We start from the raw sequence: 17,792 nt of genomic DNA, 5'->3' as shown, positions 1-17,792 counted from the left end.
TAACAGGAGGTGTAGAGTTGACTCCAGCCAAAGCTTAGTAAGTTAGTCGGAGCTGGCACTGGCAGTGGGGCTGTTTGTTAACTGCCTGAAGAACATAACTGAGAGCTGTCTGTTAGGAAGGCACTTAGCTGGCAGAGCAGAACAAATGGGGAAGAAGCTGGGGCAGAGTTTTGAGTCCTGGCTGATGCTAACAAGAATCCAGGAGAGAAGATCAGAACAGATGCCAGAAAGAACGGGAAAGCTTATACAAAGCTTACACACGAAGGGTGGAATCAAGAGGAATACAGGAGATTCAGGAACAAGAGCTGCTGGTTCAGGTGGTCGATGTCGGGAGCAAGCGTCTTTCATTTGCACCGGTCAGAATGGACATGATTAAAAAGTCTACAAACAATAAATGCTGGAGAGGGTGTGGAGAAAAGCGAACCATCCTACACTATTGGTGAGAATGTAAATTGGTGCAGCCATTATGGAGAACAGTATGGAGGTTCCTTAAAAAACTAAAAATAGCGTTGCCAAATGATCCAGCAATCCCAATTCTGGGCGTATATCCAGAAAAAATGAAAACCTTAATTCTAAAAGATACATGCACCCCAATGTTCATAGCAGCATTATTTACAATAGCCAAGACATGGAAGCAGCCTAAATGTCCATCAACAGATGAACAGATAAAGAAGATGTGGTACATATATACAATGGAATACTACTCAGCCATAAAAAAGCAATGAAATAATGCCACTTATAGCAACATGGATGGACCTAGAGATTATCATACTAAGTGAAGTAAGTCAGAAAGAGAAAGACAAATGCCATATGATATCACTTATATGTGGAATCTAAAATATGAAACAGGGACTTCCCTGGTGGCACAGTGGTTAAGAATCTGCCTACCAATGCAGGGGACATGGGTTCAAGCACTGGTCCGGGAAGATCCCACATGCTGTGGAGCAACTAAGCCCATGAGCCACAACTCCTAAAGCCCACACGCCCAGAGCCCATGCTCCGTAACAAGAGAAGCCACTGCAATGAGAAGCCCATGCACCACAAAGAAGAGTAGCCCCACTCGCCGCAACTAGAGAAAGCCTGCACGCATCAGTGAAGCTCCAACGCAGCCAAAAATAAATAAATAAATAAATAAATATGACACAAATGAACCTATCTATGAAACAGAATCACAGACATAGAGAACAGACTGGTGGTTGTAAGGAGGGAAAGGGGGTGGGAGAGGGATAAATTAAGAGTTTGGGGTTAGCAGATACACACTATACTATATATAAAATAAACAAAAAAAGGACCTACTGTATAGCACAGAGAACTATATTCAATATCCTGTAATAAACCATAATGGAAAAGAATATGAAAAAAGAATATATATATGTATAAATGAATCACTGTGCTGTACACCAGAAACAAACACAACATTGTAAATCAACTATACTTCAATTAAAAAAAAAAAAAGAGTCTTTCATTTGGTCCTTAGTCTAGCCCACGGGCTCCATCAAGGTTGTAGGTCACAACTGATCCATCGTCCCAGGAAATGGGACACTGGCTAGAGTTAGGCAGGATGCTACCATCAGAAACAGCAAGACTGGGGTTCAAGCCAGGCCTTGATTCTAGAGGAGACCAGGGGAGAATTTATATTGTGCAGAAGACTGGGAGGTGGGCAGGGAAAACAATAGTTTTTGAAAACACAGCTTTAAATGCCACACAGTATTCTGATGTATAGATGTACTACCCTTTAATTTACCATTTTCCTATGGTTGGACATTTATATGGCGCTGTTTTTCTCCACTGTAAATAATATCGTAGGGAATATTCTTATACAGATATCTCTGTCTCCATCTCTGATTTTTATCTTCAGGATGAATTTTTAAGAATTCCATTACAGGATCTGAGTATAAAAGCATTTTAAAGTCTCAAGTGTTTTCAAGAAACACTGCTTACTAGCAGGAATGAGAATTCCTGTGATACCATTTTTTTTGAAACCAAACATGAATATTATTCTTTCCTGCACTAGGTCCATGGGATCAGATTTATAATATTACTGCCTTGTACTGCTTGGGTTGACATTTTTCTTTTTACTTTGAAAGAATTTCAAACTCAGAAAAGTTGCAATAGTACAAAGAACTCCCATCTACCGTGTATCAACTTGGCAACATTTTATAACATTTGCTTTACCGTTCTTTATGAATGTATGTGTGTGTGCTTGTGCATATACCTGTCTCAACTATTCCAAAGGAGTTGTGTATATCATGTCCCTTCGCCCCCTAATATTGTAGTGTATTCCATAAAAACAAGTATGTTCTCTTATATAACCCCAGTATAATGACCAAATTCAGGAAATTCAACATCAGTATAATACTATCACCTTATCCACAGTCTGCTTTCAAATTTCATCAATTGTCCAGTTGGCTTATAAAGCAATACTTTTGGGTATAGCATCCAACCCAGGACCAAGTACTTCATTAGATTCCTTTAATCTCAGACATATTTGAGGAATACAGGCCATCTGTTTTATAAAATGTGCGTTTGTCTGATGTCTCTTCGTGATCAGGATTAGATATCTTTGGCTAAAAACAACTGCTTAAGTGCCTCATCCTTTTTAATGAACAGAGTCGGAATTCACCGCTGACCTCTTGACAATGAGGGAGGAATCTGGAAACTAAAAGCAGATACAAGTCTAGAAGCAGGTCCCTCACTTTCTGTTCTGCAGGGCGGTCCTCACTAGCCCATGGGGGTGAGTGTGTAGGGCAGGGAGATTGAGGAGGACTGGGAATAAGCCTCCCAGTCCCTTAGACCTGGAATGTCCTCTGCCCGTGGCTGCTGGTGACCAGGAGGCATTGACAAGACACTTTCACAATGTGGGGCAGGAGCAGGGAGAAGGCAGTGGACCCTCAGCTCCATATCAGCCTGGGGGCTTCAGGAGGCAATACCTTCCTTTCTCAAGCTTCCCTGACTCTCCAGATCGGCTGAACCCCTGAAGCGCAGGGCACATCTCAGAGCACAGCAGTGGGGGGGACAAAAGGCATGACCTTTGCCACTAAGCAGAGGACCCTGCCAGGCTGAGACCACTAGCAGCTCCCTGTCTCCTGACCTCCCTTTGTCTCTCCTCCTCTTGTTCATTTTCCAGCAGCCCCCTTCAGGCCCCACACATCCTCCTTTGGGAATTCCTCCCTTTTCTATCTTCTGGTGAGAGCTCCAGAGCTCATGGCCAAAGCCTTTTATATATATAAACCTGAATCACATTGTTGTACACCTGAAACTAATGCAAAATTGCAAATAAACTATACGTTAGTAAAAATTTTTTTTAAGTTTAAAACAATTAAAAAATAAAAAATGTTTCACTGATAAATGACATAAGGGAATGTGTTGTTTGTGGAGCACTTCATTACCTGACAACATGGGATAAATTAGGTGTTATTATCAAAATACAACAGCATCAGCATTTCCGTGTCAAGGAGAGAATTGAGAAGCAACCTCTCATTTTCTCTGCAAGCATCATACCACACGCAGTGTGTGTTACCAATTTACCTTCAGTTCTTCTGTTTCTCTTGCATTTCTCTCCATTCTAATTGAATTACCCAGAAAAGTACGAATGTGTGCTGGTTTATTTTCTTCTTTCTAACTACCATGTCATAGCTCAGTATATCTTCCCTTCTCCCAGCCACATGGTTTAATCTGATTAGGGATAAAGAGAACACTGATAAGAAGCCATGAAATCTGGATGAGACTGTGTTCTAGACACCCTCTGTAATAAGAACCACTTTATATTTCTATTTTAAAATCTTGCTGCCTAGTCTTTATACAAGTCTTCTCCTATATTTTTCCCTCTGGCAGAAACATGTGGGTTCTTGCTGCTGGAAAGGGGACAAGTTATGTGACTGTGGTCTTTGTCTTTTGGCATCACATGGAGAAAAAGGCAGATTTTACTTTGAGTGAGAAGATGAGAAAAGGCAGTATAGACAGGTAGAGAGAAAGCTGATGACCGCTGATTGGTGCCCTCTCTCTCTCTCTCTCTCTGGTAGAATTGTTGAAACTCTGAAACTACCTATGTCTTAGAAACAGTTCAGGGTGATTGAAACATTCCTACTCAAGTCCAGATTGGGCAGAGCCAACATTAGGTAGGAATAATTGAGGACAATTAAGGACTATATTTAGGCATGTACTTCTTTACATCTTACTGAGACTGTTCAATTTTTATTATTTTGATAATGACATTTATTTATGCTATTTGAGTGAGTATAATAAAGGGGCTCAAAGAACTCAGGAGAAGAAAGGATGAACAGAGTGAGAAACTAGAAGTTTTTAACAAAGAGTTAGAAAATATAAAGAGGAACCAAACAGAGAGAAGACTACAATAACTGAAATAAAAAATACACTAGAAGGAATCAACAGTAGATTAGATGATACAGAAGAACAGATCAGCACACTGTAAGTCATAGTAGCAGAAATCACTGAAGCTGAACAGAAGAAAGAAAAAGGAATAAAAAGAAATGAGGACAGTTTAAGAGACTTCTGAGACAACATCAATCATACTAATATTTGAATTATAAGGGTCCCAAAAGGAGAAGAAAGGGGCAGGAAACATATTTGAAGATATAATAGGTGAAAACTTCCTTAACCTGGGAAAGGAAACAGATATCCAAGTCCAGGAAGCACAGAGAGTCCCAAACAGGATCAACCCAAAGAGGACCTCACCAAGACACATTGTAATTAAAATAACAAAAATTAAAGATAAAGAGAGAATATTAAAGCAACAAGGGAAAAGCAACAAGTTACATACAAGGGAACTCCCTTAAGGCAATCAGCTGACTTTTTAGCAGAAACTCTGCAAGGCCAGAGGGAGTGGCATGATATATTTAAGGTGATGAAAGGGAAAATCTACAACCAAGAATACTCTACCCAGCAAGGCTATCATTCAGATTTGATGGAGAGATCAAAAGTTTACAGACAAGCAAAAGCTGAAAGAGTTCAGCTCCACCAAACCAGCTTTACAAGAAAGGTTAAAGGGACTTCCTAAGCAGAAAAGAAACTAGAAATATGAAACTTATGAAAGGAAAATGCTCATTGGTAAAAACAAATATACAGTAAAAGTAAAAATCAACCATGTACAAAGCTAGCAGGAAGGTTAAAAGACAAAACATTAAGCATGGGAGGAGGGAAGTAAAAATGTAGGGTTGGGGGCTTCCCTGGTGGCGCAGTGGTTGAGAATCTGCCTGCCAATGCAGGGCATACGGGTTCGCAGGGCGCACGGGTTCGAGTCCTGGTCTGGGAAGATCCCACATGCCGCGGAGCAACTGGGCCCGTGAGCCACAATTACTGAGCCTGCGCGTCAGGAGCCTGTGCTCCGCAACAAGAGAGGCCGCGATAGTGAGAGGCCCGCGCACCGCGATGAAGAGTGGCCCCCACTTGCCACAACTAGAGAAAGCCCTCGCACGGAAACGAAGACCCAACACAGCCATAAATAAAGCAAACTGTCAACAAGTAAAAAAAAAAAATAAATAAACACTATTAAAAAAAAAAATGTAGGGTTGATAAAATGTGTTTGAACTTAAGAGATCAGTAACTTAAAATAATCGTGTATATATATATACATATAGATAGATAGATTGCTATATATAAAACTCATGGTAACACAAACAAAAAATCTATAGTAGATACACACACACACACACACACACACACACAGAGAAAGGAATCTAAACATAACATTAAAGGTAGTTATCAAATCACAAGGGAAGAGAGCAAAAGAAAAAAAAAGGAACAAAAAGAAAACCACAAAAACAACCCCCAAACAATTAAAAACATGGCAATAAGTACCTATCTATTAATAATTATTAATACTTTAAATTAAATAGATTAAATGTTCCAAACAAAAGACATATAATGGTGAATGGATAAAAAAATAAGATCCAGGTATATACTGCCTATAAGAGACACACTTCAGATCTGAAAACATACATAGTCTGAAAGTGGGGGGATGGAAAAAGTATTCCATGCAAATGGAAATAAAAAGAAAGCTGGGTTAACAATACTTAGACAAAATAGACTTTAAAACAAAGACTATAATAAGAGACAAAGAAGGACATTACATAAAGATAAAGGGATCAATACAACAAGAAAATATAACAATTTGTAAATATATATGCACACAGCATAGGAGCACCTAAATACATAAAGAAAATATTATCAAATATAAAGGGAGAAATTGACAGCATCACAATTAGAGTAGGGAACTTTAATACCCAACTTACATCAATGAACAGATCATCCAGATAGAAAATCAATAAGGAAGCATTGGCCTTAAATGATATATTAGAACAAATGGACTGTATATATACATTCCATCCCAAAGCAGCAGAATACACATTCTCTTCAAGTGCACTTGGAACATTCTTCAGGATAGATCACTTGCTCGGCCACAAGACAAGTCTCAGTAAATCTAAGAAGACTGAAATCATATCAAGCATCTTTTCCAACTACAATTCTATGAGACTAGGAATCAACTACAAGAAAAAAAACTGCAAAAAACACAAACACATGGAGGCTAAATGATATGCTACTAAACAACCCATGGATCACTGAGGAAATCAAAGAAGAAATTTAAAAAATACCTGGAGACAAATGAAAATGAAAACACAATGATCCAAAATCTATGGATGCAGCAAAAGCAGTTCTAAAAGGGAAATTTATAGAGATAAAAGCCCACCTCAGGAAACAGGAAAAATCTCAATAAACAACATAAATTACACCTAAAGAAACTAGAAAAAGAAAAAAAAAAAACCAAAATCCAAAGTTAGCAGAAGGAAAGAAATCATAAAGATCAGAGCAGAAATAAATAAAACAGTGACTGAAGGGGAAAAAAAAGAAAAGATCAATGAAACTAAGAGCTGGTTCTTTGAAAAGATAAACAAAATTGATAAACCTTTAGTCAGACTCATCAAGAAAAAAAGAAAGAGAGCCTAAATAAGTAAAATCAGAAATGTAGAAGGAGAGGTCACAACCAACACCACAGAAATACAATGGATCATGAGAGATTAGTATGAACAATTATACACCAATAAAAGGGATAACCTAAAAGAAAAATGGACATATTTATAGAAAGGTGCAATCTCCCAAGACTGAATCATGAAGAAATAGAAAATAGGAGCAGACCAATTACCAGTAATAAAATTGAATCGGTAATTTAAAAACTCCCAACCCACGAAAGTCCAGGACCAGATGGCTTCACAGATGAATTCTTCCAAATATTTACAGAAGAGTTAACACCTTTCCTTCTTAAACTATTCCAAACAAAATTGAAGAGGAAGGAATATTTCCAAATTCATTCTATGAGGCCAGCATCACCATGATACCACAAACAGACAAAGATATCACAGAAAAAGGAAAATTATAGGCCAATATTACTGATAAACTTAGATGCAAAAATCCTCAACAAAATTCTAGCAAACTGTATTCAACAATACATTAAAAAAATCAGACACCATGATCAAGTGGGAATTAGCCCAGGGATGCAAGGGTGGTTCAATATCTGCAAATCAATCAATGTGATAACCAATTAACAAATTAACAAGAAAAATAAAAGGAATCCAAATTGGAAAGGAAAAAGTAAAATTGTCACTGTTTATAGATAACAGGATACTATATATAGAATATCCTAAAGATGCCACCAAAACACTATTAGAACTCATCAATGAATTTGGTTGCAAGACAAAAATTAATATACAGAAATCTGTTGCATTCCTATACACTAAAAAGAAACTATCAGAAAGAGAAATTATGAAAATAATCCCACTTACAATAACATCAAAAAGGATAAAATACCTAGGAATAAATCTAATTAAGGAGGTAAAAGACCTGTACTTGGAAAACTGTAAGACACTGATGAAAGAAATTGAAGACAATGCAAACAGATGGAAAGCTATATTGTGTTCATGGTCATTTTAACAATGACCATACTACCGAAGGCAACCTACAGCTTCAATGCAATTTCTATCAAAATACCAATGGCATTCTTCACAGAACTAGAACAAATATTCTAAAAATTATATAGAAACACAAAAACCCCAAACAGGCAAAACAATCTTGAGAAAGGACAAAGCTGGAGGTATCATGTGCCCTGATTTCGAACTATACTACAAAGCTACAGTAATCAAAACAGCATAGTACTGGCACAAAAACAGACACATAGATCAATGGAACAGAATAGAGAACCCAGAAGTGAACCCAGGCATATACAGGCAATTAATGTATGACAAAGGAGGCAAGAATATGCAATGGGGAAAAGACAGCACCTTCAAGTGGTGTTGGGAAAACTGGACAGCTACAAGCAAAAGAATCAAATGGGAATACTCTCTCATACCATGCACAAATATAAATTCAAAATGGATTAAAGACTTAAATGTAAGACCTGAAACCATAAAACTTCTAAAAGAAGACACTGGCAGTAAACTGTTTGACACTGGTCTTAGTAATATTTTTTTGAATATGTCTCTCCAGGTAAGGAAACAAAAGCCAAAATAAACAAATGAGACTACATCAAACTAAAAGACTTTTTGCACAACTAAGGAAATATCAACCAAACGAAAAGGCTACCTACTGAATGGGAGAAGATAATCGATATATCCGATAAGGGGTTAATTTCCAAACTATACAAAGAACTCATGCGACTCAACATCAGAAAACCCAAGAAACCCAATTAAAAAATGGACAGAGTGTCTGAATATACATTTTTCCAAAGAAGACATACACATGGCCAACAGGCACATGGAAAGATGCTCAATGTTACTAGTTATCAGGAAAATGCAAATCAAAACCAGAATGAGATATCACCTCACACCTGTCAGAAGAGTATTATAAAAAAGACAACAAATAACAAGTGTTGGCCAGGATGTGGAGAAAAGGGAACCCTCATGTGCTATTGGTGGGAATGTAAATTTGTGCAGCCACTATCGGAAACAAAATGGAAGTTTGTCAAAAAATTACAAATAGACCTACCATATGATCCAGAAATCCTACTCCTGGGTATTTATCTGAGGGAAAAGAAAAACAGTATTATCGAAAAGTTATATGCGTGCCTATGTTCACTGAAGCATTATTTACAATAGCCAAGATATGGAAGTCACCTAAATTCCCATCAATAGATGAATGGATAGAAGATGTGGTGTACACACACGCACACACACACACACAATGGAATGTTACTTGATCATAAAAAAGAATGAAATCTTACCATCTGTAACAATGTGTAACAATATGGATGGATCTAGACAGTATTTTGCTAAGTGAAATAAGTCAGAAGACAGACAAATACTGTATGATTTCACTTATATGTGGAATCTAAAAACAAAACAAATGAACAAACATAACAAAACAGAAACAGAGTTATCGACACAGAGAACAAACAGGTGGCTGCCAGAGGAAAGGGGGGCAGGGGGAGGAAAGAAATAGGTGAGGGAGAGTGAGAGGTACAAACTTCCAATTGCAAAATAGATGAGTCACAGATATGAAATGCTCAGGGTGGGGAATATAGTCAATAACTACGTAATATCTTTGTATGGTGACATAGCCATAACTATGGTGATCATTTTGAAATGTATAGAAATATCAAATCAGTATGTTGTACAACAGGAACTAATATAGTGTTGTAGGTCAATTATATTTCAAAAACAAACAAACTCATAGAAAAAGAGATCAGATTTGTGGTTATCAGAGGCAGGGAATAGGGAAGGGGAATTGGATAAAGGGGGTCAAAAAGTACAAAGTTCCAGTTATAAGATAAATAAGTACTAGGGATGTCATGCACATGATAAATATAATTAACACTGCTGTATGTTATATATGAAAGTTAAGGGAGTAAATCCTAAGAGTTCTCATCACAAGGATAAAACACTTTTTCTATCTCTTTCATTTTATGTCAATATGAGATGATGGATGTTCACTAAACTTATTGGGATAATCGTGACATATGTAAGATCATTATGTTGGACACCTTAAATTTATACAGTGCTGTGTGTCAATTATATCACAATAAAACTGAAATTTAAAAAGAGATTTATGCACTATAACTACCTTTTTAAAAAGTGTTTCAAGTGCTGCTCTCCTGAGGCATAGAGTTTTAGAAATATTGCTGGTGGACTAATAACCAACAGATCAAATCAGACCCTATACTGTAGGTTCTCCGGCTCCTACGGAAATCTAATTATGCCTGGAAAAGGGAGTGTACACACTCCCTGCTGTAAAATATGCTAATAAAGACCTCAGCCATAAGACAATCAGATATGCTGCAGATTCTTTTCCAGTGGGGAGAAAATTTTACATTTTCTCCACAGTCTTCTGTTTTCTTCTATCACTTGTTTATAACAAAGTAAGAGAAGTTTTTCACTATGAGCCTAGAAATTGCTCCAATTTCTTCATAGAAATGGAAAACAATGTCTGCTTGGTAAGTCAGAATCTGGTTTGCTATACATATTCATGGGTGTCTTAGTCTGCTGGAGCTGCTGTAACAAAAAACCACAGACTTTGTGGCTGCAACAACAGAAAGTTATTCTCTTCGGTTCTGGAGGCTAGAAGTTCAAGCTCAAGGTGTTGGCAGGGTTGGCTGGAGACCTCTCTCCTTAGCTCGTAGAAGCCTCCCTTCTCACTGCAGCCTCACACCGCCTTTCCTCTGTCTGGGCTCCCTGGAGTCTTCCAGTGTGTCTGAGTTTCCTCTTTTTATATGGACACCAGTCAGATTGGATTAGGGACCACCCATCAGCTTCATTTTAACTTAATTACCTCTTTAAAGACACTATCTCCAAATATAGTCACATTCTGAGACAGTGGGGTGTTAGAGCTTCCACACATGAACTTGAGGGGGACACAGTTCAGCCCATAACCATCAGCCAGTCTTCCCAGAGCCAAGGGGCGCCTGGCACATCCTTGAAAAGGCCCAATGCTGGCTGCCTCCACACTCCGGACATGTGCTCTTCACCAGTCCTTCTCCAGTAATTCATGGTCAGCACTACCTATCTACTAAGTCTGATTAGGGCTCCAATGCCCAAGAGTAAGCCCCCCCTCATGAAAGCTTGCAATCTAGCTTTGGAGAGGTGGAGGTGACCTCTATAAACAAAACCAAACCTAAAGAGAGGTCCAAAGAGTCATGGGGCTTCAGTGGGGAGAGGGAGCTTGTTGCCTGGTGTCCTAGTCTGTTTGGGCTGCTATAAAATACCACAGGCTGGGTGGCTTACAAACAACAGAAATTTATTTCTCACAGTTCTGGAGGTCAGGGGGTCCAAATCAAGGTGCTGGCAGATTCAGTGTCTGGTGAGAACCCACTTCCTGGTTCATGGCTAGGGCCTTCTCTCTGTGTCTTCACATGATGAAAGGAGCAAAGGAGATCTCTGGGGCCTCTTTTATAAGGGTACTAATCCCATTCACAAGGGCTCCACCCTCAAACGTAAATTGGTGCAGCCACTATGGAAAACAGTCTGAAGAGTCCTCAAAAAACTAAAAATAGAGCTGCCATATGAGCCATCAATCCTATTCCTGGGCAGATACCCAGACAAAACTATAATTGAAAAGATACATGCACCCCTATTTTCATAACAGCACTATTTACAATAGCCAAGACATGGAGGCAACCTAAATGTCCATCAACAGATGAATGGATAAAGAAGATGTGGAGTGTGTATACACACACACACACACACACACACATTTATATATATACACACACATATATGTATATATATATATACACATATATGTGTGTGTGTATATATATATATATATATATAATGGAATATTACTCAGCCATTAAAAGGAATTAAATAATGCCATTTGTAGCAGTGTGGATGGACCTAGAGATTATCATACTAAGTCAGAAAGAGAAAGACAAATACCGTATGATATCACTTATGTGTGGAATCTAAAATATGACACCAGTGAACATGTCTACGAAACAGAAACAGACTCACAGACATAGAGATCAGACTTGTGGTTGCCAAGGGGGTGGGGTGGGGGAGGGAAGGATTGGGAATTTGGGATTAGCAGATGCAAACTATTATATATGGGATGGATAACTAACAAGGACCTCCTGTATAGCACAGGGAACTGTACTCAATATTCTCTAATAACCTAAATGGGAAAAGAATTTGAAAAAGAATAGTTACATGTATATGTATAACTGAGTCACTTTGCTGTACAGCAGAAATTAGTACAACATTGTAAATCAACTATACTTCAATAAGATTTTTTTAAAAAAGGGCTCCACCCTTATGGCCTAATTACCTGCCAAAGACCCCACCTCCTAATACCATCACATGGGGGGTTAGGATTTCAACATATGAATTTTGTGTACAAATATTCAACCCATAGCACCTGGGTAGCTGTAGCCTCTTCCTGAAAAGCAGTGACTGCAGGAGACGGTAAGGTGAGCTGAGCTAATGGCACTGGAGGGTGTTCAAGTCCAAGGCCCCTCACTCCTCCAGGCCCTCCTCCCTCTTCACAGGGTCATGTTCTTGATATCAAGAGGGTGGGGAGCCAAGAGGCTGGGCCTCTGTTCAGTAAGGCAGAAGTCAAGACAAAAGCCTGCTCAAGTAAGAGGATGAGAGAGGACGTGAGGTCATACCTCCCCAGACGTACATGAGCATGCCCCGTGGATGTCCCTCTGAGGCTGTCCACCTGGAAGGGTGCAGTTCCCCAGACGAGTAGATTCTGAAAGTACACACATTAGTCTCTCCTCTTTCTCCCCATCAATTCTTTTCCTTCCAGAGAGCAGGGGAAAATTTGGGTTATTCTGAAAACAAGAGCGCACGTAGAGATCTCCATGATTTCTTCCTGGGTGGGTGAAGGTCAGTGATTGGAACTTACATGTGTATATACAAGTGACCAGGGAGTCTTGTTTAAAGGCAGGCTCTGATATAGCAGGTTTGGGGTTGGAGCTGGAGCTGGAGCTCTGATATAGCAGGCTCCCAGATCTGCTCAAGCTGCTGGTCTCCAGACCACTCTTCGGGGAGAAAAGAGGGAGAGGAAGTCAAGAGCCCTGGCTACAGGTCCTGCCTGTTCTGCTGGGATGCCTGCACCAGTTACTTCACTTCTTCGGGCCACAGACCCCTCATCTCCAAAATGAGGGAACAGTGTGTCACTGAATTCAAAGGTCCCTTCTGGATCTCACATTCTAAGAGACTAATTTGAAGTTTGCCAAAGGGGTGGGGCATTTTCCCAAATGATAATAGACTGGATGAAGAAATAGGAAGGCCACAGTAGATAGCAGTGCTGCACAACTCCAGGGATGCATGTGAGTGGGACCCCCTGTATTTGTACAATGGAGCAGCCCCAGGGTTACCAGGCAAGCTTTTCTATGTCTGCTTATTCCTTTAACTCTTGAATTCCCACAAAAGTTCCTCTCCATGTAGAATGCATTGCCAGTTTTTAGAATTGCTGTATGCTTGAGGGATCAATACTCCGCCAACTGCCCACTAATGACTGGTCCCCTGGCCCCCTGAGAAGTGCTTTCCCCTCTCCATCAGAAAAGATTAGGCCTAAAAGGGCCTGGTGCCTGGAAGAGGAAGCTTGGGAGCGACTGCTCAGTGCTTTGAATGTGTGCCAAGGTGTGCTGTAATATGAGACCATGCGCTCAAATGTGCCCAACTGAATACTGGAAGGTCAGCACCAAAGGGGTCCTGGGAATCACCAGGGTGCAGAGAGGTCAAGGGTGTGGGCTTGGCATGTTGGCACCTGGATGCTTGGGCTTCAACCTTTGGGCAAAATGCCTGTGGTCTCTGGAGATGCTGCTGCCCAGCCATGCAGTCATGCAGGGGAATGGGCTCAGTAGTTGTAGCATGCAGGCTAAGTAGTTGTGGCTCACGGGCTCTAGAGAGCAGGTTCAGTAGTTGTGGTGCACGGGCTTAGCTGCTCCGCGGCATGTGGGAGCTTCCCACACCAGGGCTCGAACCCACGTTCCCTGCATTGGCAGGCAGATTCTTAACCACTGTACCACCAGGGAAGTCCCAATAAGTGTTTAAAGATTGGCTAAAACAATCATGGATGAATCAGTCACAATAATGAACTAGTGTAAAATTACATGTGCAAAGAATTTTTAAAAATTAAATAAATGGGGCTTTTGGTTAAATATGACAGATTGAATATAAATATTTATCTCCTCTGCCTTTAGAACCCCACTAAAACAACTAAAAATGGTTTTGGTATTTTGTTGTTGTTTTTAGGCACAAACCTAGTCAAAGGGAATGGGAGAGAAAACAATGTCAACAAAATTCTTGAAGCTGAAAAGCAGAAAAACGAAGATTCAGGAAAACTGAATTCCCTAAATTGTGAAGGCAGAGAGGCCAAGGAACAATCTGATTTGAAAACTAATGTGGTGGTTTTAAAACATAGCCCCCAAATTCTTTGACACTCTTCCCAGTAAGAGATGGCATCTATGTCCTCTCTACTTGATCTGGAAGGATGTGAGTTTTTCAATCAATAGAGAATAGCAGAAGTGATGCTGTAGGACTTTTGAAGCAGTTCGTAAAAGACCATGCAGCCTCTGCCTGTTTCTCTTGGAATGCTTGCTCTCAGAGTGCTCCCTCTTGGACCCCAGCCATCACTCTGTTAGAGACCCAAATTACATGGAGAGACCATGTAGACAGTCCCAGCTGAGTCCCGCCTAACAGACTGAGTCCAGTTCAAGTCTTTGCAGCCCAAGTACCAGATGAGTAATGAAACCATCTTGGAAGTAGATCATCTTCCAGCTTCAGCTGTTTCAATCTTCAGCTATTTGAGTCACATTTAGCCATCTGAGTCTGCCCAGCTGAATTCCAGACATCATTGCCTGGCTTGCCCACATTCCTAACCCATGGACTCCATGAACCTGTTGAATGGTTTTAGTTTCATGCTATGAGGATTTGGGATGGTTTGTTACACAGCAATAGTAACTGATACAAACCATAAAACACCCCAGAGTCTCAGGAACTGACAGTACCAGATACCTTTCGAACCAGTTTGAAGGTAGAGCTTAAAACTGGATGATTTTGAGAATCTGTATATTAAGCATTTCAACTCCCAGCCAGTCTCTCCGACTCCATACTCTGGGGAAATTGTTCCTTCCCTTCCCCAACAGAAAACTGTGGGCTGGTCTCTCGGGGGTTTCTAGACTGAGGAACATCAAGCCTGGTTCTATCACACTGATAGCATACTGAAAACAAATTAAGTACACAGCAGGATGCTGATGCCTACTTCTCAGCCCTCTTTCCCCTTCAGCTCCCAGAAAATTGACTGCCAGTCTTAGACTCTCCAGAGAGAAGGCTGAAGATGACCAAACAACAAGAAAAAAATATTAAAGATAAATATTGGGGGTTCCCTTGTAAAACAGCCCGTTCAGATCACCCCCACAATGAAAGCCTGAGTTGACCCACCCACATCCACAGATTTTTCAAATAGCTTTTTCAGTCCTCCACTCTTAAACACAATCAAGACTTTAGAGAAACGTCTCTCAAATAAGAGATAAAGACCAAAACAAAGAGAATATAAGCAGCTTAGAGGAAACAGAGACAATTACAGGGAGAAGAAAATATTACTCAGAAACTATCATTAATATCTTTAGGGAGACATGTGAAGATATTGCACCGATGAGAAAAGAAAGTGCTATGATTAGAATGTATCACACAGTAAGAAACTCCTGGAAATTAAAAAATTTGCTAGCAGAAATTTTTTAAAATTGAAAAGGGCATTTGCAAGATAAATTCAAGGAAATGTCCCCAAAAGTAGGACAAAAAATGAGAAGATGGAAGCTGGGAGTGAAAAGCTAGGAAAATTAGAGAACCTGTTCAGGAAGTCCAACATCAAAATAAGAAGAGTTTTGAAAAAGAAAAGGCAGGGGGGAGGGAGGGAAGGAAACTGTGAAGGGAATAATTCAAGAAAATGTCTCAGAAATATAAAACCTGAGATTTCAGATTGAAAGGTCCCATTTAGTGTCTGGAACCATGGGTAAAAACTGACCCTTATCAACCCTCATCTTTGTAAAAGTTCAAAACACTGGGGACAGAGGAAGTTTCAAACATTTCTAAGGAGGAAAGGAGGAAGGTCATAGGTAAAGGTCAGGGATAAGAATGGTTTTGAACTTCATCATATTGGAAGCTAGAGGACAATAGTAGAATGCCTTCAAAACTTGGAGGAGAAAATATCTCAACTTAGAATTTTATACCAAGACAAACTATCAGTCCAGGGTGAAGGTAAAAGTAAAGATATTTTCAGCTGTGCAGAGTCTCCGTAAAAGTATTCTACCATAAATGTGCTCCACCAAGCAAGGAAGAGAAAGGCAGGATGATAAGAAAGCAGAGCCTTCAACCCAGAACAGAATCAAGGAGAAGCTCCAGGATTAAGGTGAAGGAAAATTTCTGGCTAATAGCCATGAACGAGGTGTAGAGTGCAACTGGTCTACCTGAAGCCAATCAGAAAGTTTGCGGGGGGGATATCTACAGAAATATAACTTAGTAGGATATCTGGTGTATTTGATTATATCTAGAAGAGAGGGATGCAGATGATGCTGGGGGATGGGTGGAGATTGGAGAAAAATTCGTGATACATAAATAGAAAACTACAGAATCAGAAAAATAAGATCATTACTAACTCCATGGAAAATCAAATATTGTAGAAGAAAATATATCACATGGCTTGGTTGTAAATAGTATCTGCATAGTCATAATAAAATAAGCTGAAAAATGGTCTAAACAGAAGTATGATATGGCTTGACTAGGACGGCAGGGGAAGGAATGTGTTTGAGGTGGGAGGCAGGGAAAGCTAATTCTTTTCTCCACGGTGGGAATGGATAATGCCTAAAACACACAAAAATCAGGAAATAGCAGTATAACTGTGTAATTTAGAAAGATGGAAATAAATATAAAAACTAACAGTTTAAAGACTGAAAATGGGTGCCTATGGGAATTAGGATTTGGGTTTGAGCATTTAGGGAGCTGTTGTTCCATAATAAACCTGTAGAACTAATTGATTATTTTAAAAAATTATTTAAAATGCATGCATATCTTTGATAAACGTAAAATCTAAATTAAAGAAAGAAAACCTTCATGTTGCACTAGCTGTGATATATACCCAGCGCTTCAGGAAGGGGGAGAAAGAAAGGAAAATATTCTACCACTTGATATTCTGTCTGATTCCTTCACTCTTTCCCTCTCCACCTTCCTCTCTCCCTCCCCTTCTCTTTTTCCGTTTATTTGCCTTGTTCTCCTCTCTTTTACCACCATAATTCTTTCTTAATTTCTCTTCAACTTTTCCCCTTTTTCCTCCTTTTCTCTCTTTCTGGCATGACATGTAGCCAAAATATCTTTATTATTATTACTTATTATATTTATTGAACATAATGTTTCCTGTTCTTAGTTCTTAATATTAAAAGCATGCATGGAATGTTCTTTCTTTCCCCCAACCAGAGCATTCTAAGCAGCAAAATCAGTTTAAGTTACTTCTTAACAAGGTGGAGAAATTTTTTTCATGTAAAGGCGCTCTTAGACTTGGGAGAGATGTCAGAGGTCACTGGGTCCAACCGGTCACCTGGTTTAGGAGACCCTCTCTGCGGTACTTCGGTTCAGCACAGACTACCCAGGCTCTGATTAAACAATGTGAATTTTCAGTCATCAGCCAGGTCTTTCAGAGCCAGACAGCTCAGTTGTGAATAAGAGCTTCTAGATGTTGAATGGAAATCTGCCTCTTTCTCTAGGATTTAAAAAATAAAACCTAACACTGCTCCCCATGACAGCTCTTCATATATCATCTGTCGGCAGAAATCCCAACCCCATGAGTGA

This window comes from Grampus griseus, assembly GCF_964374135.1.
Source record: "Grampus griseus genome assembly, chromosome: 6".
NCBI lineage: Eukaryota > Metazoa > Chordata > Mammalia > Artiodactyla > Delphinidae > Grampus > Grampus griseus.
Note: the sequence above shows the minus strand (reverse complement) of the source record.